The following is a 27,362-nucleotide window of genomic DNA, read 5'->3' on the forward strand; positions in this document are numbered from 1 at the left end:
GAGCTGAAGTTTTCTTTTTCATAATGTATGCAAAGAAGGTTTTACAGAGAAAGTTAAGAATGTAAACATGCCCAGAAAGGGATAGTTTAGATTCTTAAAAATTATTTCTTATCTGTTGAACCCATTATTTAGTTATAAACCTTATTTATATAGTACATGTGTTTTGGATATCTCAATTTCCCACCTCCTATGTCTACTTTCAGTGAATTCGCAGTTCTGATTCTCACTCAGAGTAGGCTGCAGAAATGGGTATATAGTTGCTGTGCAAAGGTTTTTGGTGGAGGAACATGTTCCCAGTGCTGCTTTCCTAGATGCTTCAGGGACCACTTCTCTTGCAGGTTCAGCAGAGTGAGAGAGTGGGGACAAAGTATTAGGGTTCTCCTTTCCTTTCTTGCTGTTCAGCTTAAATTCTGCTAAACGGACTAGCAAGATCTGAGATGCTAGGTTTATTCTTAAGATTCAGGCTATTGTTCAATGAGTATAAAGCTTCAGTTATGCATGATGAATAAATTCTAGAGATCTGCTCTACAACATAGTCTATAGTTTACTGTATTTGTTAAGTGGGTAGATCTCATGTTAAGTGGTCTTACCACAATAAGCAAGAAAGGAAGAGATGGAGAGAGAGAGAAAAGAGGGGGAGAAAAAGGGAAGGGAGTGGGAAGGGGGAGAGGGAGTGAAAGGAAAGAGGGGGAAGGAAGAAAAGAGACTAGGGGAAGTGGGATTTAGGGATAAAGGAAGATGATTCCCTTTCCTGGTTTGATTAACAGGGCTATTTCTGACTTTAAATTTGGATAGCTTATTTTCTAATCTTTTATTTTCCAATTATTTTATAGAGCTGTTCAAGTAATTGATAAGCTCTTGCTTCAAATTGTTCCTCTTTAAGTAATGTTATCATCAGATCACTTTTTTTTTTTTTTTAATGCAAGAGTTCTTTCTGTGTCTCCAGTGGTGGGAGATGGAAGAAGATCTTCCCTTCTCTATTTCGATCCTTTGTTTTGGGATTCTCTCTGACTTTTCATTATCTTATTGATGAAATATTTTTCCAGGTGTGTCTGTGTTTAGATTAGGAGCTTCTTTGAAAGCTAGGATCTGATCCTTTGTTTCCTTTTTTATTTCTCTGACTGTGCTTTATTAAGAAGGGATTTAATATATTTTGGTTAAAATACTGACTGATAGACCAAAGTTTTTAATGTCAAAGAGAATATTCTATTTTATAGTACATAATTCACAAGGCCTTTGAAGACCAGAAATAGCAAACAAAGAAAGTCATTGAAGCCTCTTTGATTGCCACACTGAAGTCAGAGCCATATCAGGTATTCCACTGGCAGAGAAACATCTGGGATTCTGTGCAATTCTTTTCTTCCTTACTACTACCAGCAGAATGAATTTGGACTATTTTTATCATAAATGAAGGTAATAAATTGACATGCTTCAGTATGCAAGGTCCATCCCCACATAATCCAGGTACTTGACTTAAAGAAAAAGGTATGTTGCTATTTGCCAAAAGGAAAATGCAAATAAAAAACAAAAGAGTAAGGATGTTGACTCATAAACTTCAAGACTTTTCCCAGCTTGGACTATGTATTCAAAAACCCCAATAAATGGTGTGTGCTGAGATGCATTCTACAGACAAAAAACAAATCATGTACCCTCACTTTACCTATTGTTCTTTGACATCCCCAAAATCAGAAAACAAGTTTCAAAAACCCCATATTTCCTTCATCAGTCCAAATGAAATGTCTTCTATATGTATTACTTTGCTGGGATTGCCATAATAAAGTTCCTCAAAGTGGGTGTCTTAAACAGTAGAGATTTATTTTCTTGCAGTCTGGAGGCTAGAAGTATAAGGTAAAGGTGTCAGCAGGGCTGGTTTCTTCTGAGGCTTCTTTCCTTGCCTTGTAGATGGCTGTCTTTTCCCTGTGTCTTTACATGGTCTTCTTTCCATACGTATCTATGTTCTAGTCTCTTTTTATAAATCATACTGGATTAGAGCCTACCCGAATGACCGTATTTCAACTTCATTACTTCTTTAACACCCTGTCTCCAAACACAATCACATTCTAATGTATGGGGGATAAGGACTTCAACATAGGAATTCTTTGAGGACACAATTCAGTCCATAACACCATGTTCGATGATACCTAATTGAAAAACTCCTAGACTTTGCTGATAATGATTCATTATTTATGATTTACATTGAAAAGTAATTAAGTAATCTTATTCTCCATAAAAAAGCTCTGTATAAGATAAGAGCAGGATTAGCAGAACTACCATGAATTAGATTTGATGCATTTAATTTAGATTTCCATTTCATTTAAAGGATCTGACTCAATAGGCAATGACCGATTGTCATTTAAATTTGGAAAGGGATTTAAGGTTACTTTTTAAAAATTAAGTTAAACCTTGCAGATTTTCCCCCCTTTATCCTTGCAAAAACATTGCTCTCCAGAATATGTATACGTGTGTTTTGGAAGTAGGTAGTACACTGAGTTTTTCGGGAGCACAGTGATCCTTTGGTTTATTTATATACATGCTATTTGTCTATATGTACAGTTTCCTTCATGTTATTGACTACTTTTTCTCTTTTCCCACAGGAATATCATAAGTTAAGATTGAGCCTACATTTTCAGTCTTCTTTATCATTCTTTCCTTTATTATATTTTTCATAGCTGTCTTTTTCCTTTACATTGTGAGAATTTCTCAATTTTGATTTTCAAATGACAAATTTTATTTTCTGTGGTATCTGTTATGTTTTTATAGTCTTTATAGTCAAAACAGATTTAAACTCTGCCCTTACTCTTTTTTTTTTTAGATAATTATTTTTTATTGAAGGGTAGTTGACACACAGTATTACATTACATTAGTTTCAGGTGTACAACATAGTGATTCAACATTTATATACATGACAATTCTAGGTACCAGCTATCACCATACCAAGCTGTTACAATATCTTGACTATATTCCTTACATCCCGGTTACTATCTTATTATTTTACCATTGGAAGTGTGTACTTTTTTTTGTTGTTGTTTGTTTGTTTGTTTGTTTGTGAGGGCATCTCTCATATTTATTGATCAAATGGTTGTTAACAACAATAAAATTCTGTATAGGGGAGTCAATGCTCAATGCACAATCATTAATCCACCCCAAGCCTAATTTTCGTCAGTCTCCAATCTTCTGAGGCATAACAAACAAGTTCTTACATTGCCCTTACTCTTTTAGGTACCTTCTTTTTAAAATATACATTAAAAAATTATCCTTTATCATTAAAATATGAAGGGGAGATTAAACATTTCCCAGATAAATGAAGGCTGAAGAATTTATAACCACTAAACTGGCATTACAGGATATGTTGAAGGGACTTCTGTAGATGGAAATGTTCTTAAGCCTAAATAGTTTTCACCAGTGGAAAAAAAAACAGTAGTAAACCAATTAACAAACAAGTACAAAATTAAAGCAAAACCAACTATACAAAAAATCAGCCAAGAAATACAGAAAAAATTCATTAAGTGTAAGGGAGGAAGAATAAAAAATAATCACTTTTAGATTGTATTTGAAATAGAGCAATCATCAACTTAATATAGACTGTTATACAGTTAGGAAGCTATCCATGAACATTATGGTAACCACAAACCCAAAGCCTGTAATAGATACACAAAAAATTAAAAAAGAAATATCCAATCACAACACTAAAGAAAACCATCAAAACATAAGAGAAGAATATAAGGGAGGAAGACAGGAACAGAGGAACTATAAAAACAACCAGAAAACAATTAATAAAATTGCAATAAGCATATACCTGTGAAGAATTACCTTAAATGTAAATGGATGGAATGCACCAATCAGAAGACATAGAATGGAAGAATGGATAAAGAAACAAGACCCATCTATATGCTGCCTACAAGAGACTCATTTCAGACCCAAACACATGCACAGACTAAAAGCAAAGGGATGGAAAAAGATATTTCATGCAAATAATAGGGAGAAAAAAAGTAGGAGTAGCAATACTTAGACAAAATAGACTTCAAAACAAAGAAAATAACAAGAGACAAAGAAGGACATTATATAATGATAAAGGGGTCAGCCCAACATGAGGATATAACCATTATAAATACCTATGCACCCAATATAGGAGCACCTATATATGTGAAAAAAAATTCTAACAGAATTAAAGGGGGAAATAGAATGCAATGTACTCATTTTAGGAGACTTTAACACACCACTTACATCAACATACAGATCTACCAGACAGGAAATAAGTAAGGAAGCAGGGGCACTGAACAATGTATTAGATCAGTGAACTTAACAGATATCTATAGAACACTCCACCCAAAGGCAGCAGGATACACATTTTTTTAAGTCCATGGAATGTTCTCTAGAATAGATCACATACTAGGCCACAAAAAGAGCCTCATTAAATTTTAAAAAATTGAAATTGTGTCAAGCAACTTCTCAGACTACAGTGGTATGAAACTAGAAATAAATTGCACAAAGAAAACAGAAAGCCCACAAACACATGGAGGCTAAACAACATGCTTCTAAATAATCAATGAATCAATGAAAAAATCAAAACAAATCAAATAATACATGGATACAAAGGAAAACAGAACTACAACAGTCCAATATTCGTGGGATGCAAAAAAAGCAGTTCTAAGAGGAAAGCAATACAGGCCTACTTCAAGAAATAAGAGAAATTCCAAATAAACAGTCCAAACTCACAATTAAAGAAACTAGAAAAAGAAGAACAAATGAAACCCAGTTAGTAAAAGGAGGGACATAATAAAGATCAGAGCAAAAATAAGTAAAATAGAGAAGAATAAAACAATAGAAAAAAAGCAACAAAACCAAGAGCTGGTTCTTTGAGAAAATAAACAAAATAGACAAATTCTTAGCCAGAATTGTCAAGAAAAAAAAAATAGAGTATGCAAATAAACAAACTCAGAAAAAAAGGAATCATTGCAACAGATACCACAGAAATACAAAGAATTATTAGAGAATTCTATAAAAAATTATATGTGAATAAATTGGACAACCTAGAAGAAATGGACAAATTCCTACAACAATATAACCTTTACAGACTGGCCCAGGAAGAAACAGAAAATCTGAACAGACCAATTACCAGTAATGAAATAAAATTGGTAATAAAAAAAATTCCCAAAAAACAAAATTCCAGGACCAGATGGCTTCACAGCTGAATTCTACCAAACATTTAAAGAGGACCTAATTCCCATCCTTCTTAAAGAATTCCAAAAAGTAGAAGAGGAGGGAACACTTCCAAACTCATTCTATGAAGCCAACATACAAAAACCAGGCAAAACACTGCAAAAATTATAGAAAATTACATCCCTGATGAACATAGATGCAAAAATCCTCAAGGAAATATTAGAAACCGAATTCAAAAATACATCAACAGGATCATCCATCATGACAAAGTGGGATTTATTTGAGGATGCAAAGATAGTATAATATTAATGAATCAATCAGCATCATATACCATATTAACAAAAGGAAGGATAAAAATCACATGAAGATCTCAGTAGATGCTGAAAAAACATTTGACAAAGTTTAACATCCATTCTTGATAAAATCTCTCAACAAAATGGGTATAGAGGGTATACCTCAACATGTACCTCAACATAATGAAGGCCATGTATAACAAACCCATAGCCAACATCATACTTAGTGGAAACAGCCAGAAGCTTTTGCTCTAAGATCAAGAACAAGACAAGGATGTCCTTTCTTATCACTTTTATTCAATATAGTACTAGAAGTCCTAGCCAGTAATCACACAAGAAAAAGAGATAAAAGGCATCCAAATTGGTAAGGAATAAGTTAAACTGTATTTGCAGGTGATATAATATCGACTCCACCAAAAAACTATTAGAACTAATAACTAGATACGCAAAATTCCAGGATGCAAAATTAATAGAGAGATCTGTTGCTTACCTATATCTTAACAATGAAATAGCAGAAAGAGAAATCAGGACAACTCCATTTACAATTGCAAAAGAATAAAATATCTAGGAATAAACACAACCATAGAGGTAAAAGACCTGTACTCTGAAAACTAAAAATAGAAATACACTCATTAGAGAAATTAAAAAAGACACAAATAAATGGAAATCTATCCCACACTCATAGATAGAAAGAATTAATATTGTTAAAATGACCATCTTGCTGAAAGCAATTTACATATTTAATGCAATCCCTAAAATACCAATATCATTTTTCAATGAACTAGAGTAAATAATCCTAAAATTCATATGGAACCATACAAGACCCCAAATAGTCAAAGCAACCCTGAGAAAGAAGAACAAAGCTGGGGGTATTATGCTTGCTGACTTAAAGCTATATTACAAAACTAAAGTAATTAAAACAATATTAATGGCACAAGAACAGACCCATAGATCAATGGAAGGGAATAAAGAGCCCAAATATAAACCCCCACATATATGGTTAATTAATGTACAATAAAGGAGCCATGAGTAAACAATGGGAAAAAGGCAGCCTCTTCAACAGCTGGTGTTGGGAAAACTGGACAGTTACATGCAAGAGAATGAAACTGGATTACTGTCTATAACTCAATATGCAAAAGTAAATTCAATATGGATAAAAATCCTGAATGTAAATCGTGAAACCATGAAACTCTTAGAAAATGTAGACAAAATCTCTTAAATATAAGCATGAGAAATTTTTTCCTGACACATCTCTTCAGGCAACGGAAACAAAATATAAAATGAACAAGTAGGACTACAACAAACTAAAAATTTCTGTACACCAAAGGATACCATTAGCAGAATGAAAAGGCAGAATATGGGAAAATATATTTGTAAATGATTTATCCATAGGGGTTAACATCCAAAATATATAAAGAACTTAATATGCATCAAAATCAAAAAAACAAATAATGTGATTAAAAAATGGGCAGAGGACCTGAACATACATTTTTCCAAAGAAGAAATAGAGATGGCCAACAGGCACATGAAAAGATGCTCCACATTGCTAATCATAAGGGAAATGCAAATCAAAACCACAATGAGATATCACCTCCTACCAGTCAGAATGGCTGCTATCCAAAGGAAAGAAATAACAAGTCTTAGCAAGGATGTGGAGAAAAGGGAACCCTCCTACACTGTTGGTGGGAATGTCAATTGGTGCAGCCAATGCAGAAAGCACTATGGAGGTTCCTCAAAAACTAAAAATAGAAATACCATATGATCTAGTAACCCTACTTTTAGGAATTTACCTAAAGAAAACAATCTTTGATTTGAAAAGATATATGCAGCAATATGTTTATTGCTGCATTATTACAAGAGCAAAGATATGAAAGCAACCAAAGTGTCCATCAGTAGATGAATGGATAAAGACTGCATAAATAACCACATAAATCTGTCAAAATCATTAAGATGGTCAACTTAAAAAAAATGGTGATTCCTATCTTTCTAAAATTATGCTTGATCAAAAAAATATATAAATATCTGCTTCATTAGTCAAGGTAGTAAATGAAAATTCTCATACAGTGGAATTCTCATAAAGTGGACATATCTTTATGGCCTTAAAAGTAGGATAATTTTTTTAAATTGAAGTATCATTGAAATACAATCTTATATTGATTTCAAGTATAAAACAAAGTGATTTGTTACCTGTATTATTAAATATTTAATCGCAACCACCAGAAAGACATCAACCATTACCTTCACTCCAGAAAGTTCTCTTGTTTATTCCTGTTTCTACATCCCTACCCTGGCAATCACTAATTTGATTTCTGTTTCCATAGTTTTGAATGTCACATAACTGGAATCACAGAATTATGTAGCTTTTGAATCTGATTTTTTTTACTTAGCATAATGCCTTTGACATTTATACATTTTCTTGCATATATTGGTAGTTTGTTCCTTTTTATCTTAAGTAATACTCCATTACATGGATGCATCACAATTCATCCAATCTCCAACTGATGAGAATTTTGGTGGTTTACTGCTTTTAATGATTATAAGTAAAACTGCTTCAAATATTCATGCACAGGTTCATGTCTTCATTTCTGTTCATTAAATAATAAGGGGAATTTAATGTAACTGCAAATTTAATGTAACTGCAAATGTAATTTCTTAAGAAACTGCCAAACTGTTTTTCAAAGTTGCTAAAACATTTTGTTTTCCCACCAGCAATGTACGAAAGTTCTAATTGCTCAGCATCCTTGTCAGTACTTGTTATTTCCAGTTTATTTTAAATTTGTGGCCATTCCAATTAGTGTGTAACAGTACATCTCTGTGGTTTTAATTTACATTTACCTAATGACTACTGATGCTGATATTAAACATCATTTTATGTGCTTGTTGCTATTCATCTCTTCTTTGGTGAAGGCACTGGTCAGATCTTTTCATCATATGTCTATTGAGTTGTCTTCTTCTATATTTTGAACTATAGCTTCTTTTTTAGAATCATCAAAGATCCCACAGACAATATGGCTCAAGTATTTCCTATGAGGTTCATTGTTTTGTTTGTATTAATTATTTTATGTCAAGTTAACAAATGACAAGTATGGTTGATAATTTGATTGATTATGGCTATATGGGGACTCGGAATTAGGGTAAGGCTAATCTAATGATTTAAAAGAGATGTGCCTACCTGTAAGTGATTAGCATTTTGTTTATGAATTGTAACATAGTTTGTAAGCATCAGTTTTTCAGAGTTGGCAAAATAAACAAGGAAGTTTTAAACAAGACTTAAAGGAGGTGCTTGCAAATGCAGTAAGGATTGTTGATTCTAATCTAGCTGAGAAATAGGGATTATAACAGATCCATCCTGACCATTTGGGAAGTCAAGCTACTTTCCCTTTAGCTGTCATCACCTATGATCATCATTCCCAGGACTTCTGAGAAGCATGTATATTATTAATGTTAGGACAGATTCTCAGAGCTTCTGAGATTCAGATGGTTGTCACATGTATCAAAAAAGAGTAACATACTTAGCTAAAAAAACATTTTATGAAAAAGGAGGCAAGGAATATAAACCATGACCATTTAAGATGCTTCATCAGGATATCTCTTCCTTCCTTTGGCTCTGTGGCAAATGCAGTTTAGACATCTGCTGGGAGAGATTTTCATTTTATATTAACTTATCCAACTTTATAATGGATTCTGTAATATTCTGCACAAAAATCAGAGGAGAATACCACTTCAGAAACTCATGGTTTTCTTATGCATAAAGTCTTTTTTCACCAGTATGTCTTAAGGCCAATGAAAAATGGCCACATGAATAGCTGTCCTCATTCAAGGAGATTATTATAATTTTTTTAGTAGTTACACTAAGGATAGTTATCAACTAGGGATTGCATTTAGCATTATGTAACAGAAACCCGACAACAGTGGCTTCACCAAAAAAGAATTATTTTTTGCATAATATAGTAACTATAGAGATATGTGGTCCAGGTCTGAGGTAGCAGCCCTTTGAAAATATTCATGTCTCAGTTTTCCTATAGCATTATGCTCCGTCATCCATGAAGTGTGGCTCTCGTACTTAATGGTTTCATGATGGTTGTTTCAGGTCCAGGTTGTATTCCAGGCGTAAAGAAGTATGTCACAAGAAAAAGTAGGATAATTGCTCATCTTAGTAATACAAAGCATTTCTAGAAGCTTCTAGCAGAATGTGGCTTATATCTCTTTGACCAGAAATGTGTCACATAGCTATCATTGCTGTAAGGGAGGTTGAAAAATATTGACTATCTGTTGTACAAAATATGTAAGTAAGAATGAAGGGGAGAATGGAGAATGGATATTAGGTAGGGGAACAGTAGTTCTAACAAAATAGGTTTCCACTGCTATTTTATCTCTCCTCCGTGAAACCAGCCTACCACTGCTAGATTTTGTTGACTTACGCCATTGTCTACTTAAACACTAAAAAGTTAATGATATATTTCTCTAGAGTAATTCTTTGCAAATAAAATGGAATTAGAGTATGCATAAAAATCTCTCTGAGTACTCATTTTTATGAGAGGAGCCATTTTCGATGAAGAGATTGCCAAATTATCTTCTTAATAGTATTGCCAAATGTGTAATAATATTTCACTACTAAGAAAATTACTGTATTAAGCATGTTTCCTGATTAACTAATTTTAAAAAGTCATCTTTTAATCAATGCCATTTAAATGAATTTTTTTCTTGGACCAGATAAATCATTTATACCATATATGATTATATGCCTATTTAAAAAAAAATAGATGAAATGTATTTTTTCCTTACACCTGATAATACTCAGATTTGTAAAGGCAAACTTAATTCCCCAATTTTAATCACAAAAGGGATATCTGTGACTTCATTAGCAATAGAATGACTTGCTTTTCTTCATTAACTTAATTCCTTGCTTAATTTCACTGGCATGCTCTTTCTAAAAAAGGAAAGCTCCAAAGGACAAACTTCCAGACTGCCAAATTTCATTAAAGACAAGTCCTCTGGGAAGGAGACAACTTGAAAAGAGGTTCAGTATTTGTTTACTGCCATCATCAACTCCTTCTGTACAGATGGAAATGTAAAAAAAAAAAGTCAAGTGGAAGCTTATAGCAATTTCAAATCCAAAAATGAGTGTTGTTGATTTATTTACCAAAGAAAATTCTAGGGGAAAAATGTTGCTGCAATTGAAATAATACAATTTTAAAATTGGTTTGTTATTATTAATGAAGTAGAAGTTTTGGATATGTCCTGATGGACATTTAGCAGAAGATTGCAGTATTGATAGTTTTTTTTTAAAGAAAGTCATTAGAATTGTTGCTTTGCTGTTGTTGTTAAGTGTTATTTAAAAGTAGAGAGGAATAGTAGATATAAGAAAATGCAGCAGGAGATTAAAGGCAGAAGAAAAAAAGACATCTTAGGAGAATTTTTATTTACTTCATGCAATAAGCAATTTAGATTCATGCAGCTTTTTACTTTTTCAGTCATTTTTTGACATTGAATAGCAGTGTATTTAAGTGAGGGGAAAGAATTATATTTGGAGACAAAGTGTTTTATACTGGAAAAATTTAAAAAAACCTTTAGAAAATCACTTTTCCTAGGGAATGTAGAATTAACAGAGAACTAAGTAAAATTAACCACTTAGTGACTACTTCCCTCAGCAGCTATTTAAATCCTGATGTGGCACAATAGATCTTTTAGCTAAGGATATCAGAGGAACTTGTCAATTTTGCTGGAGGGAAAGTCTTCATTACAAAAGAAATTAAGTAGTTGATATACCTCTCAGGATAAACAACACAGAAAGATAGATAGACATACGTGACACAGTAACAGATGCTGGACAAGTTTCTGGCCTCCTACTGTGAATAAGCACCTGTGTTTCTTTGCAGCAGATATTTTTTTCTGCTGTGCTCGGTCTGCCCAGGCTAGAAGCTCTGAGCAGTGATGCCCCAAGAAGCAGTCCGCAACAATAATGACGGGACTTGAAGGATAAATACCTCGGCTGCCTTCAGTGGGATAATTCTGAGGTGAGTTTACGTCTTCCAGAGACCCCTAAGACTTCGGAAGCCCAGCTGCCAACAGCAGTAACTGGTTCATTAGCACCCCCATATTGATGCCCTTCCCTGCCCGGTTTCACTTTCCCTCTCCTATATATTGGTGCTTCCTAAGATCATCTCACAAATAAACCACTTACCCTCAAATTCTTGTCACAGGGTCTGTTTACCGGAGAACTCCTCTTAAGACATATTATCCCATTTAACCTCAATTGCTTTACTTTTATTGGAAAAAGTCTTGAGTTTTTTAAACTTCTTTCTGATTGCCATGTTTGTTTTTGTTATTACCAGAATTATTCAGTTATATTAATTACTTGCTTTGGTTTTAAAGTCCTACCTTTAAAATGCATTATTTGTTTATATATTTGTTTTCTACTTGGTGAAAAAATTTGAGAGCATGGGAAAATACCTATGAAGAAGTAAACAAAATGAAAAATTTCCACTATTTTCTGTTTTTTCCTACTTTCCATTTTGTCTAATCTAGTAATTTTGTTGGCAATATCTGTGAAAAGGTAAAATGTCACTATGAAATGGATTGATGTGATTATGCTCATTTAATAGATATAAGCATTCCCACTTAATGATTTATCACTCAATTTTCTGCCATGTAAACCAGGTAATCAAAATAGGAATTTTCCCTCACAAAATTGGACCTTTTATAAAGTTTGTGGTCCATGCTTCTCTCATGCTTTAATTTTCTAAAGTAATACCCCCAAATTCTTTTTGAGTTCCTGTGATACCATAATTTTATATCTTCTTTTGCCTTCTGGCTACTTAGTAACTTCCCAAAACAGTCTCTCCCCAGTGTACAATTTATAAATATTCACTGAATATATGCTGTGAGGATAACTTTGTTATCCTCATTTGTAGCAAAATTGTTCATCTTGAAGCCAGAAGCTGGGATATAGGCTTCTTGATTGTGGCAATGTAGAAGTCCACTTGTTGGCTAGTTCTGTATTATTTTCCTGGAAGTAATTTCTGAAAGTAACCACAGAGAACTTTAATCCTCACATCAATTTTGTAAATACCCAATTCCCTGTATTAAACCCCTTGCTGTTTTAAATATCCAGAGTGTGTTTTCTGTTAGACTGAACCAATACAGTTCAGTGTAACGATATAATTAAGAAGACAGTATAAGCAACAGACCTCAGGGTTGGTAATTAGGAATGTATTATTTAACCTAATTGGATTTGAAGGCAGTGAGGAGCAAGTTACCATTAGAGAATAACATATTAACCCATGATATCAATCATTAAAATATTTACGGCAGACCAAGTGTGGTTGCTACAGCATATTATGATAGTCATAAATTATACAGGGACTGTAGAGTGAGACAGTTTCTGCAAATTCTGCTAGAGAGAAAATGATTGAATCAGGACTTTTAATTCTGCACTCAAGGCAATATCAGAGGGTCAGAGACTATAGTGGCCTCTGAATGCAAGAAAACCAAAGATTAGTGGCACCATCAGAGTCTTAAAAGATGTACACAAGGTTGAGGATCCTTTTATACACCTATATCAATCAATAATTTGGCCTGTATAAACAGACAACATTAAAAAATAATCTCTTATATCTTGTAACCAGCGTTTGCTTAGGTAATTCTCAGGTGCAGATTCTGTTTTGGTTATTTCCTAAATTTAAATAAAGATTAATTTTATAGTCTCAACATATCTCTTGGGGAAGTTAGGATTTATTGGGAGGGTGAGACATTGAGATATGGAATGAGGGTTGTAACTCTGGGGGAAAATATGTTCCCAGCCTGGGGCAAATTACCTTTGAAGCCGAAAACAGTCAAAGGGAGAAATGAAGTGGGAGAAACTTGTTTATTGTTTACAAGCAGTTGTCCACTTCTATTCACCTGTGTCTCTCACAACCTGGCTGCAGAAAAGGGACCCAACCAAACCTCTTCAGTCCAGACATGCCCCTGCTCCCCCAGCCCTTGTAATCACCTATTGATATGGAGAAAGACTACTTCTCTCCACCCCTTGGAAATAGCTATTGATAGGGCGATGCATTAAGGCCAACCGAGAGATTCTGGAAATATTGCTGTTTTACCCACAGGGGTATTTTGGAGGATTCAGATATATCTTATACCTCAAACTCCAAAATTTTATGGAACTTTCCATACCAGTAGAAGCTGTCCTTTATCTGTCTGAGGACCTGGTCTACATTGCTTGAAGACTCTATATTAAACTCAATATGAGCTTGCTATCTGGCAGACAGATGCCAATTCTCATGTCCAATTCCTGTAACCCCTCATTGCCTTCTCTTATATAACTAGATTCACAATGCCTGTTTGGTTTGCAAACTGGCCCCCATATATGGATGGCAAGGAGAGAACAAAAAAAGGGACAGACCACTCCAGATTGGTAGTTAGCAGGTTTAATAAGCAAGGAACTTATAAATGAGGCTTGTCTTGGGTGGCTGCATAAGAGTAGATCTCTATACCCAACTACCAGAATCTTAAAAGTTTATATAGAGGCCTTACTAGGCTTAGTCATGTGTACTATCCAGATGGTCTCAACAGCACATTTTTCTCTTAAGGCAATGTCCATGAAAACAGCTTCAGCTGTGGGAATGGACATTCCAAGGACCAGGAGGGGATCCTACAATTGCCTGGGTCCTTCTCAGTTTAACAGGTATCAAGGCCTATCAGTGACCTCCTCTAATAATGTGCTATGGTGAACAAGGCTGATTGTAAATTCAAGCCTTATAGGAAAGGTTTACACATGAAAAGACTTGTAAGACTTAAAATCTGGAGAATTTGTAGTACAATAGGTGCTAAGAATGCTATACCAGGGAGAGGGGAACAAGATTTTAAATAAGACTGGATTTATTAATCTGAGGCATGTAAAAGAAACTCTGCCCTAGTCTGAGCAGCTGATAGACATTTAATTTGTTAACTACAACTAAGGGGAAGCCTATAATGAAAAATTTCAGATGCTAGAAATTGCTACATATAATATAGAGGAAGGAATCCAAATGTTTAGGAAGAAAAGGCTCAGAAGACTTTCCTTTTTACCAAAACAGTAAGAGCTACATTGATGAGGAGGACACCAATTTCTCTGAGGATTCTGTGGTGGCTCTGTTGGATTCGGAAAGAAGGATAAGGTAAGAGATGCTGCCAGTAAAATGAATTACCTCATTTAAGCAAAGAAGATCCCTTAATTACTACTGACTTGGTGGACATAGTTACCAAGATAGCACATGACCCGAGGAATTGGAACAGAATGGTTTAAATTTCACTGACCTTCGGAAATAGTTATCTGATCATGCAAGAACTAGGACTGAGGGTCCTAGATGCCACAAAACTCAAGGCCAGAAAATTTCTACCTTGACCTGTTTAAACAAAAGCACTCTATGCTGACTTGAGTCATCAAAATTAAATTATGGTTTCTCTAAAACTAAAATGAGAGCCATGTCACAGAGCCTCACCTCTCTAACGGAAGAGTGGCCAGGTACACTTGAGAAGGACCCTTTAGGATTTTACATGCCACATCTTCCTCTTTCCACAGACCTGCAGACATTTACTAAAGTAACAGTGGACTGGATGAAAGGATATTCTCAGACCTTCATAGTTTTTTTTAATTAAGGTACTATTGATATACACTCTCATAAAGGTTTCACATGAAAAAACAATGTGGTTACTACATTTACCCATATTATCAAGTCCCCACCCATATCCCAGTGCAGTCACTGTCCATCAGTATAGTAAGATGCTACAGATTCACTGTTTGCCTTCTCTGTGCTACACTGTTTTCCCTGTTACCCCCCACACCATGTGTACTAAACATAATACCCCTCAGTCGCCTTGTCCCTCCCTCCCCACCCGCCCTCCCACACCCCCCCTCCTTTGGTAACCACTAGTCCCTTCTTAGAGTCTGTGAGTCTGCTACTATTTTGTTCCTTCAGTTTCACTTCGTTGTTATACTCCACAAATGAGGGTAATCATTTGGCACTTGTCTTTCTCCACCTGGCTTATTTCAGTGAGCATAATATCCTCCAGTTCCATCCATGTTGTTGCAAATGGTAGGATTTGTTTTCTTCCTATGACTGAATAGTATTCCATTGTGTATATGTACCACCTCTTCTTTATCCATTCATCTACTGATGGACACTTAGGTTACTTCCATATCTTGGCTATTGTAAATAGTGCTGCAATAAACATAGGGGTGCATATGTCTTTTTGAGTCTGAGAAGTTGTATTCTTTGGGTAAATTCCAAGGAGTGAGATTCCTGGGTCAAATGGTATTTCTATTAGTTTTTTGAAGAACCTCCATATTGCTTTCCACAATGGTTGAACTAGCTTACATTCCCACCAGCAGTATAGGAGGGTTCCCCTTTCTCTGCATCCTCAGCAGCATTTGTTGTTCTTAGTCTTTTCAATGCTGGCCATCCTTACTGGTGAGAGGTGATATCTCATTGTGGTTTTAATTTGCACTTCCCTGATGATTAGTGATGTGGAGCATCTTTTCATGTGCCTGTTGGCCATATGAATTTCTTCTTTGGAGAACTGTCTCTTCATATTCTCTGCCCATTTTTTAATTGGGTTATTTGCTTTTTGGGTGTTGAGGCATGTGAGTTCTTTATATATTTTGGTCATTAACCTCTTATCGGATATGTCAATCACAAATATATTCTCCCATACTGTAGGATGCCTTTTTGTTCTGTTGATGGTGTCCTTTTCTGTACAGAAACTTTTGATTTTGATGTAGTCCCATGAGTTCATTTTTGCTTTTGTTTCCCTTGCTTGAGGAGATGTGTTCCAGAAGAAGTTGCTCATGCTTATATTCAGGAGATTTTTGCCTATGTTTTCTTCTAAGAGTTTTATGGTTTCATGACTTACATTCAGGTCTTTGATCCATTTCAAATTTACTTTTGTGTATGGGTTAGACAGTGATCCAGTTTCATTCTCTTACATGTAGCTGTCCAGTTTTGCCAACACCAGCTGTTGAAGAAGCTGTCATTTCCCCATTGTATGTCCATAGCTCCTTTATCATATGTTAATTGACCATATATGGTTGGGTTTATATCAGGGCTCTCTAGTCTGTTTCATTAGTCTATGGTTCTGTTCTTGTGCCAGTACCAAATTGTCTTGATTACTGTGGCTTTGTAGTAGAGCTTGAAGTTGGGGAGCATAATCCCCCCAGCTTTATTCTTCCTTCTCAGGATTGCTTTGGCTATTCAGGGTATTTTGTAGTTATATATGAATTTTTAAATGATTTGCTCTAGTTCATTGAAGAATGTTGTTGGTATTTTGATAGAAATTGCATTGAATCTATAGATTGCTTTAGGCAGGATGGCTATTTTGATAATATTAATTCTTCCTATCCATGAGCACAGGCTGTGTTTCCATTTATTGGTATCTTCTTGAATTTCTCTCAGGAGTGTCTTGTAGTTTTCAGAGTATAGGTCTTTCACTTCCTTGGTTAGTTTTATTCCTTGGCATTTTATTCTTTTTGATGCAACTGTGAATGGAATTGTTTTCCTGATTTCTCTTTCTGCTAGTTCATTGTTAATTTATAGGAATACAACAGATTTCTGTGTGTTAATTTTGTATCCCACAACTTTGCTGAATTCAGATATTAGATCTAGTAGTTTTGGAGTGGATTTTTTAGGGTTTTTTATGTACAATATCATGTCATCTGCAAACAGGAACAGTTTAACTTCTTCCTTGCCAATCTGGATGCTTTTTATTTCTTTGTGTTGTCTGATTTCCGTGGCTAGGACCTCCAGTACTGTGTTGAATAGAAGTGGGGAGAGTGGAAATCCTTGTCTCGTTCCTGAACTTTAGGGAAAAGTTTTCAGCTTCTTGCTGTTAAGTATAATGTTGGCTGTGGGTTTGTCATATATGGCCTTTATTATGTTGAGATTCTTGCCCTCTATATCGACTTTGTTGAGAATTTTTATCATGAATGGATGTTGCTCCATAGATTTTTAAAAATATTTTTTCTTGAAGTAACAGATTCATAATGCTATTGAGTACCATCAGGCAGAGTGGGGAAATTAGGTATTTGGGTAGATGGCATTTTGGCCCAAATTCCTGTCTCTAGTGGTCCTAGTAGGTCTGAGAAAACTTTCTATGGTTATTTTATCAGTTCCTGACTTAACAGTAGGAATAAATACATTCAGCAACTGACAGAATCCTTACATGGACCAACTAGTGTAGGCTCTTATGGTAAGAAAGGCCATGGAAGAGTTATGGAAATTTCCCATTATCACTTAAATAAATCAAAGTCAATGCCCAATCCCTTGGAGGAATTAGGAAGATTAGTGGCACCATCAAACTCTTAAAAGATATATACAAGGTTGATGATCCTTTTATACACCTATTTAAAATGACAATTTGGACTGTAGAAAACAAATTCTGTTGGACAGTGAGTAAACTTAATCAATGAATGACTGTAATTACAGATGCTTGTCCAAATGTGGTATATTTAATGAAGCATATAAATAGAGCCAATGTCTTTGTGACTTGATCTGGTGAATATATTTTTAAAATTGGAGTTAAAAAGCAGTTTGTTTCACCGTATTAACATAGCTATATGCCTTCATCTTGTCTTAGGGTTAGAGCAACTTTCCAACCTTCTGCCATGTTATTACTTATATTGATGATATCATGTTGATAGTTCCTTGATGAGAAGAGCATAGCAAGATGCATTGATTAAACAAATATGTAAAAGGAGATGTGAGGTAAACCCTACATAGGCTATGTTGAGTATGAAAGATTTTACGATTTGGCCTAAGAGCAGGAATAATTGTTTTACTGTAAAGAATCAGATAGCAAAATATGTTAGGTTTTTCAGGCCAAGAGACCAAATCAAAGGTATTAGATAAGTACTTACACAATGAGAGAGAAAACACATTTTCATGACTTTTTACTGATAAAATTTTAAATATAATAATAATTGAGTACAATATTTTATAATACAGGTCTATTAATGAGAAGAGTGGAATAGCATTTTATTTTGGGTGAATAATAATTTACTTAATTGGTATTATAAATTAATGGTCTCCATCATCAAAACTGACTATAAATGTATATCTGTTAATGCTAAACTATAATAATATTTTGTATATTTCATCTTTGAAAATATATTTTCACTCAAAAAGTTGTTGCCAAACACTGATATGAATACATGAGCATATGATTTTAACTGAACATATTCAATTTGTATGGTATTTATGTTTCTATTATTATATGAAGTCATATACACCGTTCAGATTGTCTAACTACCACATCACTGTCTCAAGGCTATTGCTCAAGGCTATTATTCTGGAGTATTACCTTGTTCAGTTCTCATAGCCCACTGTGATCTGCCATGAGCCATCTGGCTTTTTGACTGGCCATACCTGGCTGTTGAAAGGAGGGAAGGCAAAGTATGCAATCCCCACTCACTGCAGTTCTTAAATAATTTCCCCTGTCTTCTTATGGCCCCAGGCAATTTATATTGTTTGACAGTTACCACTGTTTATGGGCTCACAGGCTTACTGGTTCCCAGTTGGTATTTCCCCCAAACACTGGTTTGATTATTTTAACCTGGTAGCAGAATTCACTAATGGAGGTTTGCAGAGTTTAACTTTGGAGGTTAGTGATTCCCAATATGTTCTCTAATACTGGAGAAATTAGAAACCTCATGTTCTCAGCATTAGAATATTCAATTTGCAGTGTCAAAAGGATCTTCCTGACCATAACTGTCTGTCCTCCATAACCATCAATGGTACTGAAGGGACAAGAAATCTTCTGAGTTTGACCATGTGTTAGAGTACATTTGGCTCCAATCCCTTTTGTTTATTTCTGGGGGACCAGTGAATAGTGAGCTCAATTGATTGTTCTGACCATCTCTAATGGCCCTCACCTGGCGGCAATGACCTGCATTGCTATAACCAGGATATGGAAGGCACCCACCCCAAATGGGACTGTATCCCAGTAACTCTGGGGGGAAATATGTTCCTAGCATGGGGCAAATAACCTTTGAAGCTGAAATCAGTCAAAGGGAGAAATAAAGTGGGAGAAACCCATTTATTGTTTAGAAGCAGTCATCTACATCTGCTCTCCTGTGTCTCTCATGACCCAGCTGCAAAAGGACCCCCAAAATAATTCTCTAGTCCAGGTGTCCACTTCCTCCCCATCTATTTTGTAATCACCTATTGATATGGAGATGGACTACCTCTCTCCACCCCTTGTAAACAACTATTGATAGGGAGATGCACTAAGACCAGGTGAGAGATTCTGGAAATATTACAATTTTACCCACAATCCTTGAGGCCTTTTTTGGAGGAGGCCTCATACCATCAGGGATGATAGGACCAGATACGGTGCAACAAAGGGTCATTCATTCATATCACGTACCCTATGCCCTCATGTTCTCTCCCTGTATTCACTTCCAGAAACTTCCCTCTGCTCTTATGAAACATAACAAAATGAACTATTAGAATAAAGCATTTCTTCTCCTAGTGATATTTGCTTTTACTTGATTAAAACCTCAAGTTATAAGCCTATGATAATCAAATTTCAGGAATTGGAGAACATTTTGGAAGAAAATTCACTCTAAAAACTGACCTATGATCGTAGCACAGTACAAAAGGCATGGGCTTCAAGATTTTTAAATTGTGCATTGATTTTTTTGAAGGATTTTAGCTGGAAAAAGATGGTTATTTTCTATTATGCCTGGAGGTTAGCAGTACATTTTGGTTCCCTAAGAAAAGCCAATGATGCTCAGTGTGATTTACAAGAAGAGTATTTCAGGAATGGTGAAATACATAAAGACAGTGTTTTTAAGGACAACTCCACCACAGCAGTATAACTCCCTATGGCAAAATTTCTTTCAAAGGCTTATGAACCTGACAATTATTCAGTCAGAGAATTATACTGGACAGGGAATTAGGAATATCTAGAAGGCCCAAAGGGGCAAGTGCTGAATAAGATGTAATTTTAAGGTGTTAAATTAGTTTTAACAAAGCCTATAGGGTAATTGAATCTAGTATTCTCTGAACACTGCAAAATTAATGTTTTTGGCCTAAAATAAATATTTGTGTAGAGATTAAGCTCTCTTTGATGCAGAATAACATAACAACAGATATATGGTTGGAGAGAGAAATTGAAGTTCATAGGTGTGTTCCATGTCAATAGGCAGTTTAGAATTATTACAGTAACCCTTCTAGCTTGCACATTCTATGTGGAAGGCTTGGAATCCCTTGGTACATTTGCTCTCCTAAGTAACATGTCTGATCCTGATGAATACCCCCCACCTTCCTCAGAATTTATCTGAGTTGTTGAATGTGAAAGTCAATAGAAACTCTGCAGTCTGGATTAGAGATATTTATCAGAACAAAGAAATGATACAGATATGGAGCAAAGTGAGTATCCTCAGGCCTAAAGTAATGATGATCAGGCCTATGCAGGAAGATGAAGTCAAAGTCTTTTGGCAAAGACAATAGGAAAACACAAAAAATAAGACAGAAGCATTAACATTTGCATCTGTGACGGGATTTGTGGCTAGGGAGCCTCAAATAATAAATCTGCGATTTACTAGCCAAATGATTTGTAACAAAAAAGTTCTTTAACTTAATTTAGCTTGTTTTTTTTCATTATAAAATGGGGATATTAATAATAAAAATAAATCTGCAGTATTGTTTTGGGGTAAAGGTAATATATAGAAAGTGCCCAGCCCACAGGTGATGTTCAGAAAAACTACTATCTTTCCACCATGCAGTTTATTACACTTGCAGTGTTCCTCTCTCTTTTGGGTAGATAGTTAAATCTCACATATACTTTTAGACTCAGCTTGCATTGTTTGTGATTATATTTTGCCAATTTGTGAACTGCACTGAAAGCTGCTGGCAGATGGGAACACGTCATGTTCTTTTTGTTTTCCTAGCACATAGCACAATCTGTGTCATTAGGTAGAAGCTTCAGTAACACTCCAGTTCAGACGAATGTCATCGTCTGAATTTAAATGTGTAATGTCTGTACCACTTATTTGTTAATTAAGGGCCACCTTTCCTATTTCTCAAGTTAACATCTTGTGATTTGGTTTTCACATGCAAGTCTCAGCTCACAAGCAGATTTTAAACTCCTTTAGGGTAGAAATCAAGCATATTATTTCTTTATATCCCATACTTTGCTTATTACAATGAATACACATAAAACATTTGTTGCAAGAACAAAAGTTTGAGTGACTTGGGTAGGAATATTAGAGTAGAACCTAAATTAAATATCTATGGGTTAACATATTTTGAACTTTTAATTAGTCTAAGTATTTTGAAGTTATATTTGCTGTTATTAAGTAGATTTTTCACTCAATTTCTTTCTTTCTTTTTTGTATGTACTGAAGTATAGTTTGACTTCAGTATCATAAATAAAACAATTTTATAGTGTATAAGGTATGAAATCTAGCCTGGAGATTTTAATGAAAAATTAGTCTCAGAGAACTTGTTGAATTTGCTTCTTAATTAGGATAGGATTCATCTTTGCATTTTATTGCAGATGAATTTTGAACTAATTTAGAATTAAATAAATGGGAACAATCTTGAAATGAAGAAACTGACTTAACAATAAGGAATCACTATTTCTCAATGTGAAATGAAAAAACATTTATTTCATATGAGAGGTCAATTTATTAGCCAAGGGAAAAAAGTCTTAAGGTTTTTTCAGGAGGAAATTATTAATTTATGTTAATGCTAAGATCAAGAACATAAATTAATTTAATTATTGATGAGGAAATCTTGTAGCTTAGATTTACTAACTGAAGAAAAGTTAACCAAAAATCTAGAGGTTGAAGGTGGGATTTGTCTTCATTATTCCTCTCCAAATGTTGTCTAATAATCTATTGTCCATTTTTTCTGCTGAAGTGGATGTGAAGTAACAGTTCTGGAGAAAACAAAGCCTATAGTCATTGATCATACTGATACATTTAAAAATAATTTTCTATTGTAGAGCACAGTTTGGCTCTCTTTAAATTATAGGAAAACCAGTTTCACCTTTTTTAGTCTAATCATGTATCATAAATCTACATTGATTCTTAAAAACCTGCAAATGGATATTGACTTTTGTAAAATGACTTTTCTACTTTTTGCTGATCTTTTTGTGATTTTTTTTTTCAGTTCTTTAATATAGTAAATTATATTTTTGACAAATGTTGAATTAGGATTGCTTTCCTAGGTTAAATTATGCTTGGCCATAATATTTTAACATCTCTATGTTTCTGGATCTGACAATATTTATTGAAGATTTTTGCATATATGTTCATGAGCAATATATATATTTTTTATTTTGGTATCATTAATATACAATTACATGAGCAACATTATGGTTACTAGACTTGCCCCATCATCAAGTCCCCCCCATATACCCCATTACAGTCATTGTCCATCAGCATAGTAAGATGCTGTAGACTCACTACTTGTCTTCTCTGTGTTATACTGCCTTCATGAGCAATATTGGTCTGTGGTTTTACTTTCTAATATGTTTTTGGCCTTGATATCAGGGTAATCCTGGCCTCATAAATAGTTGGAAAGAGCTCTCCTCTTCTCTGGATTTTATCATATAGGGTTGGTGTTGTTTCCTCTTTAAATGGTTTGTCTGACTCACCATTGAAATGACTTTGGCTTGGAGTTTTCCTTGTGGAAAATTCTCTACTACCAATTCAATTTATTTCAGAGACATAAAAAAATTTAGGTTATCTATTTCTTCATGGCTGTGTTTTGGTAGTTTGAGATTTTTAAGGAATTTGTACATTTCATCTAAATTGTTGGACTTATGAGAATTATGTTATTCTGAGTATTTATTCCCTTACTGTTCTTTTAATGTCTGTGTGGTCTGTAGTGATAGTCACTTTTTTGTTGCCAATATTGGTAATTTGTGTCTTTTCATTGTTTTCTTGTTTATTCTAGCTAGAGATTTTTCAATATTATTGAGCTTTTCAAAGACACAGATCTTGGTCTTATGGATTTTTCTTTATTGTTTCTGTCTTTAAATTCATTAATTTCCCCTTTATTATATATTGTTATCATTACTATTACTACTACTATTAATATTATTTCTGATTGATTTCATTTAATTATCTTTTTCTAGTTTATTAAGGTAGAATCTTAGATTGAGACCTTTTTAAAATTAATATAACCATTTCATGCAATAAAATTCTAAGTACTTCTCTCTTTCTCATACATCTTGATATTTGTGCTTTTATTTTTATTCAGTTAAAAATATTTTCTAATTTCTCCTGGTATTGTGTCTTTGGACCATAGATTATTTAGAAGTTTTTAAAAATTTATTTCATTTAGATTTATCATATATTATAATAAATTCTGTTAATTAATTAATTAAAATATTTGAGAATGTTTCTGATATCTTTCTGTGATTTTGTTATTGTTTAGTTTTAATATGGCCAGAGAACATACTTTCCTTGATTTCAATTATTTTATCTTTGTTAAACTTTGTTTTGTGACACAGAAAATAGTCTATCTTGGAAAATATTCCATGTGTACTTCAAAAGAACGTTGAATTTGTCTTTGTTTGCTTTCAGGATTACATTAGACATTCTGTACTATGTTGAAATCACAGAGGACAATATTATAAAGCACAGTCCTTAATTTGCCACTATTAAGGCCATGAGAGACTAGAAATTGGAAAATAGAGGAATGGGCTAATGTCACAGAGCTGACTTTACGTTGGTGATTATTATTCTTCATCACATGTTGTAGTAGTACAGAAGCATTGGTAGTATAGTCTGGTACTGTTAGCTCACTTTTCAATTTATATTTCAAAAATAAACTGTAAGCTCCTTGAGTGTAAGGACAGTGGAGCTTAGAGCATAGCATGACTTGAATGCAGTGGGCACTCAACATTTACAAATAGATTTATAAAGATTGCTAAAAACTGGATTTCTTGGTTTTTTTTCCCTAGTTGTGGTTTCTCACTGATAAATTATATTCCTTCCTAGCACATGCAAACAGGATTACTATCTAATTGAGTACTTCTAGAGTGGTTACCTAAAATAGCTTTCTACCAAGAGTACTATAGTAATTCTATATATACTTATTTGTGATGTGATTTCAGCAAAATTGACTGGACTGACATTAAAATATGTAGCTATATGAGGTCTCTAAATGATTTCCTGGCTCTCCTCAACATGTGTATACAGAAATGCCATAATTTCTGTTTGGATTCCTTTACACCTCATTTGGCAGAAAGTATAACTCTTCCATAATCAAAGCCAGAACATGAGAGAAAAGAAAATTAAATTGTTAATTACTCAGTGTCATCTAGAGTAAATTGTTTTCCTCATCTACAAAAATATGGGCTAGATGACCTATAGGTTCTTTCCAATCCTAACATTTTATGCTCCTATGAGACAGCATAGGGCTTGCACATTTGCAATTTGAAATCAGAAAGAGAGGAACTGCCCTGGAAATAGGACTAGGTGGGGCACTAAAATGAGGGGAAGTAGATAGTGATGGGTAGCGTGAAGATACTAGGCACTCAAGGAATTTTATGTGTACAAAACTGGGATGCTAAAAATAAGGACAAGGGAACATTAAAAACAACATTAAATTTTACATATGACTAGGAAAACCAATGAAATTGTCTATATCTCAACTTCTATTTGTAATAGTAGATATAATCATATGCACTATCTATTTGAAAACATCAATTAAAATGCCATATACGTAAATTTTGATTATTGAAATATTCTAAAAGAAGCTACTAGAATATGTTTCCAAGCAAAATGAAGATAGTCATACTTAGAGAAATACATATTTTATACTATGCAGCTTTCTGGAAGGCTTATTTCTAAGAGATCCAGGTAAAATCTGTTTTACTTTCCTCAGTTTGATAAATTATGCAGACATTTCCTGGACTCAATCTTGGGCATTCATTTTCCTTTTCTCTCTTTCTCTCTCTCTCATTCTTTCTTTCCTTTTTCCTTTTTTTCTGCTTGAAGGTTTCCATAGCATGCTTTTGCCTTATAGATCTTTGTGTTTTTATTATTAAATAAAGCAGTTTACCAGCTCTTTTAGCATTTCATGGCAATTTGTTGTGGTTCTTTCTTTATTAACTTAAAAATTAACTAAAATCATAAATTTTCATTGCTGCAAGAAGGCTTACATTCCAGTATCTCCTCAGTAGGGTGACATTGATCTTGAGAATTAATCAACCACATTTTGGGTCTGGGATATTTTGAACATCTTTTCCAATTTTTAGATAGCTTTTTCAGAAAATTTAAAGGTTGAGTAGATAGGTATTGACTTGCACATACCATCTATGGGGAACCTGGGAATTATCTCTTACTGAAATGCTTTAATTAGAAACTCCTCCACTATGTCTATACATTTTTGAAAACACCACAAGTAATAAAAATTACTTTGAGTGGTTTAGTGACATTTTTAGGCATTAATTAAAACTTAAAAGATCTCTATGGGCCTATAAGATGGTAATGTGTCTTGCTGCAAAGTCTATTAATAGTTTTGATATGGCTTATTAAAACAATTCTGGGAAACCGAAACTTAACTCAGTTTAAAAGAGAATTTCAAGTACCATCCTACAAAACAGAAACATTAAAAAGTTCCAGCTGACACCCAAGATTTAGCTGAGGTGCATTTTTATGACAATCATCCCTTAATAAATATGCAGAACCATAGTACATAGATGCTTTCAGAGAAAGGGAATCTGGTAAAGCCCAAAGTATCACTGTAATACATCATAAACAATGAAGTGGAATGGAGAGCTTAATGTAAGAACAAAATGGCCTTTCCACAAAGAGAACCTTCCTAGGTTCAGACTTCGGACTGAAATAGAGGTTTCAGTCTACTGAAATCTGTTGGGTTTGTGTACCTTGCTCAGTTGCTTACTCCACAAGATCAGAGCTGACATGGAATTGTTTTCAGTCTACTATTTTGAAGAGATGTAGCACTTCGCAATGTGAGGGTTCTTACAAAAGGTTCAACCTGGGGCAGGGTCAATGCTTTCTCCCAGCTTAATATTTTCTGCAGTTCCATGGTGGGGAAACCTGGAGCTGGTGGAGAGACTGGGACCTAAAGATGAAATAAAGCAGGCTTCCCTAGATTGGACTGGAGCAGAAAGTTGTCAGGGAGTGAGGAGCACTGGTGTTGAAGAGTTACGTGGGGATGAGATCATGAAGCACCTTGAATGCAGGCTGAAGAGTGTTGGGGAAACATACCATGGTGTGAGGAACCTGAGGCCAGTCTTTTTTTTACAACTAAACACAAAGACGTCTATTCATATAAAGAAATGGATGACTGAATAATATAGTAGTGGTAGTAGTGAGGACATTTCTTTCATACTTCTGATTTTTCCTTTTGTCGGGGCTGAACTGGGGAACACTACATCTATCTCTCCACTTCTTCACCACTTCCTTTACTCTGGTGGAAATGAGTGGCTTATCTCCTGTTAATTTGTGAATAAATTAAACCAGCAGTGAGTACCTCTACTATTTCAGTCTGAAGTCTGAACCTAGGCAGGTTCTCTTTGTGGAAAGGCCATTTTGTTCTCACATTAAGCTCTCCATTCCACTTTAATGTGATAATTTGGACTTTACCAGATTCCCTTTCTCTTATTTCTAAATTTGTTTGGAATTTGTAAAGAGAAAAAGTATGCTCTTTGTTGGGCCTCCTGCAAGATGCCAGCTTTAATACCAACTAACATTTATAAGGTAGTTCATGTGTGACAGGTCCCAGACTGTCCTTGTTACTGACATCAAGATATAGGTCCTCATCACACTCGGAATGTACCCAATGTTCCTGTCCTAGTATAATTGTTATTTTATTATTTTAGTTTTAATAAGGGTAAAATTTCCATGACAGATCAGAATTAAAGAATTTGAGGGCATACATATATAGGTTT

General features: G+C 34.4%; 1 long non-coding RNA gene across 2 annotated transcripts in view; it reads left to right on the forward strand.

Annotated features, from left to right (window-relative positions):
• Window positions 1–10,633: 10,633 nt before the first annotated feature.
• LOC130681320 (uncharacterized) overlaps window positions 10,634–27,362 on the forward strand; it is a 60,319-nt gene continuing 43,590 nt past the window's right edge. The window contains exons 1-2 of one of the 2 annotated variants that reach the window (XR_008994371.1): window positions 10,634–11,470; window positions 14,528–14,608. This is a non-coding gene — a long non-coding RNA (uncharacterized LOC130681320). The remainder of the gene's footprint in view (window positions 11,471–14,527; window positions 14,609–27,362) is intronic. The other variant, XR_008994370.1, reaches the window with a different exon arrangement.

This window comes from Manis pentadactyla, chromosome 16 (assembly GCF_030020395.1).
Source record: "Manis pentadactyla isolate mManPen7 chromosome 16, mManPen7.hap1, whole genome shotgun sequence".
Lineage (NCBI taxonomy): Eukaryota > Metazoa > Chordata > Mammalia > Pholidota > Manidae > Manis > Manis pentadactyla.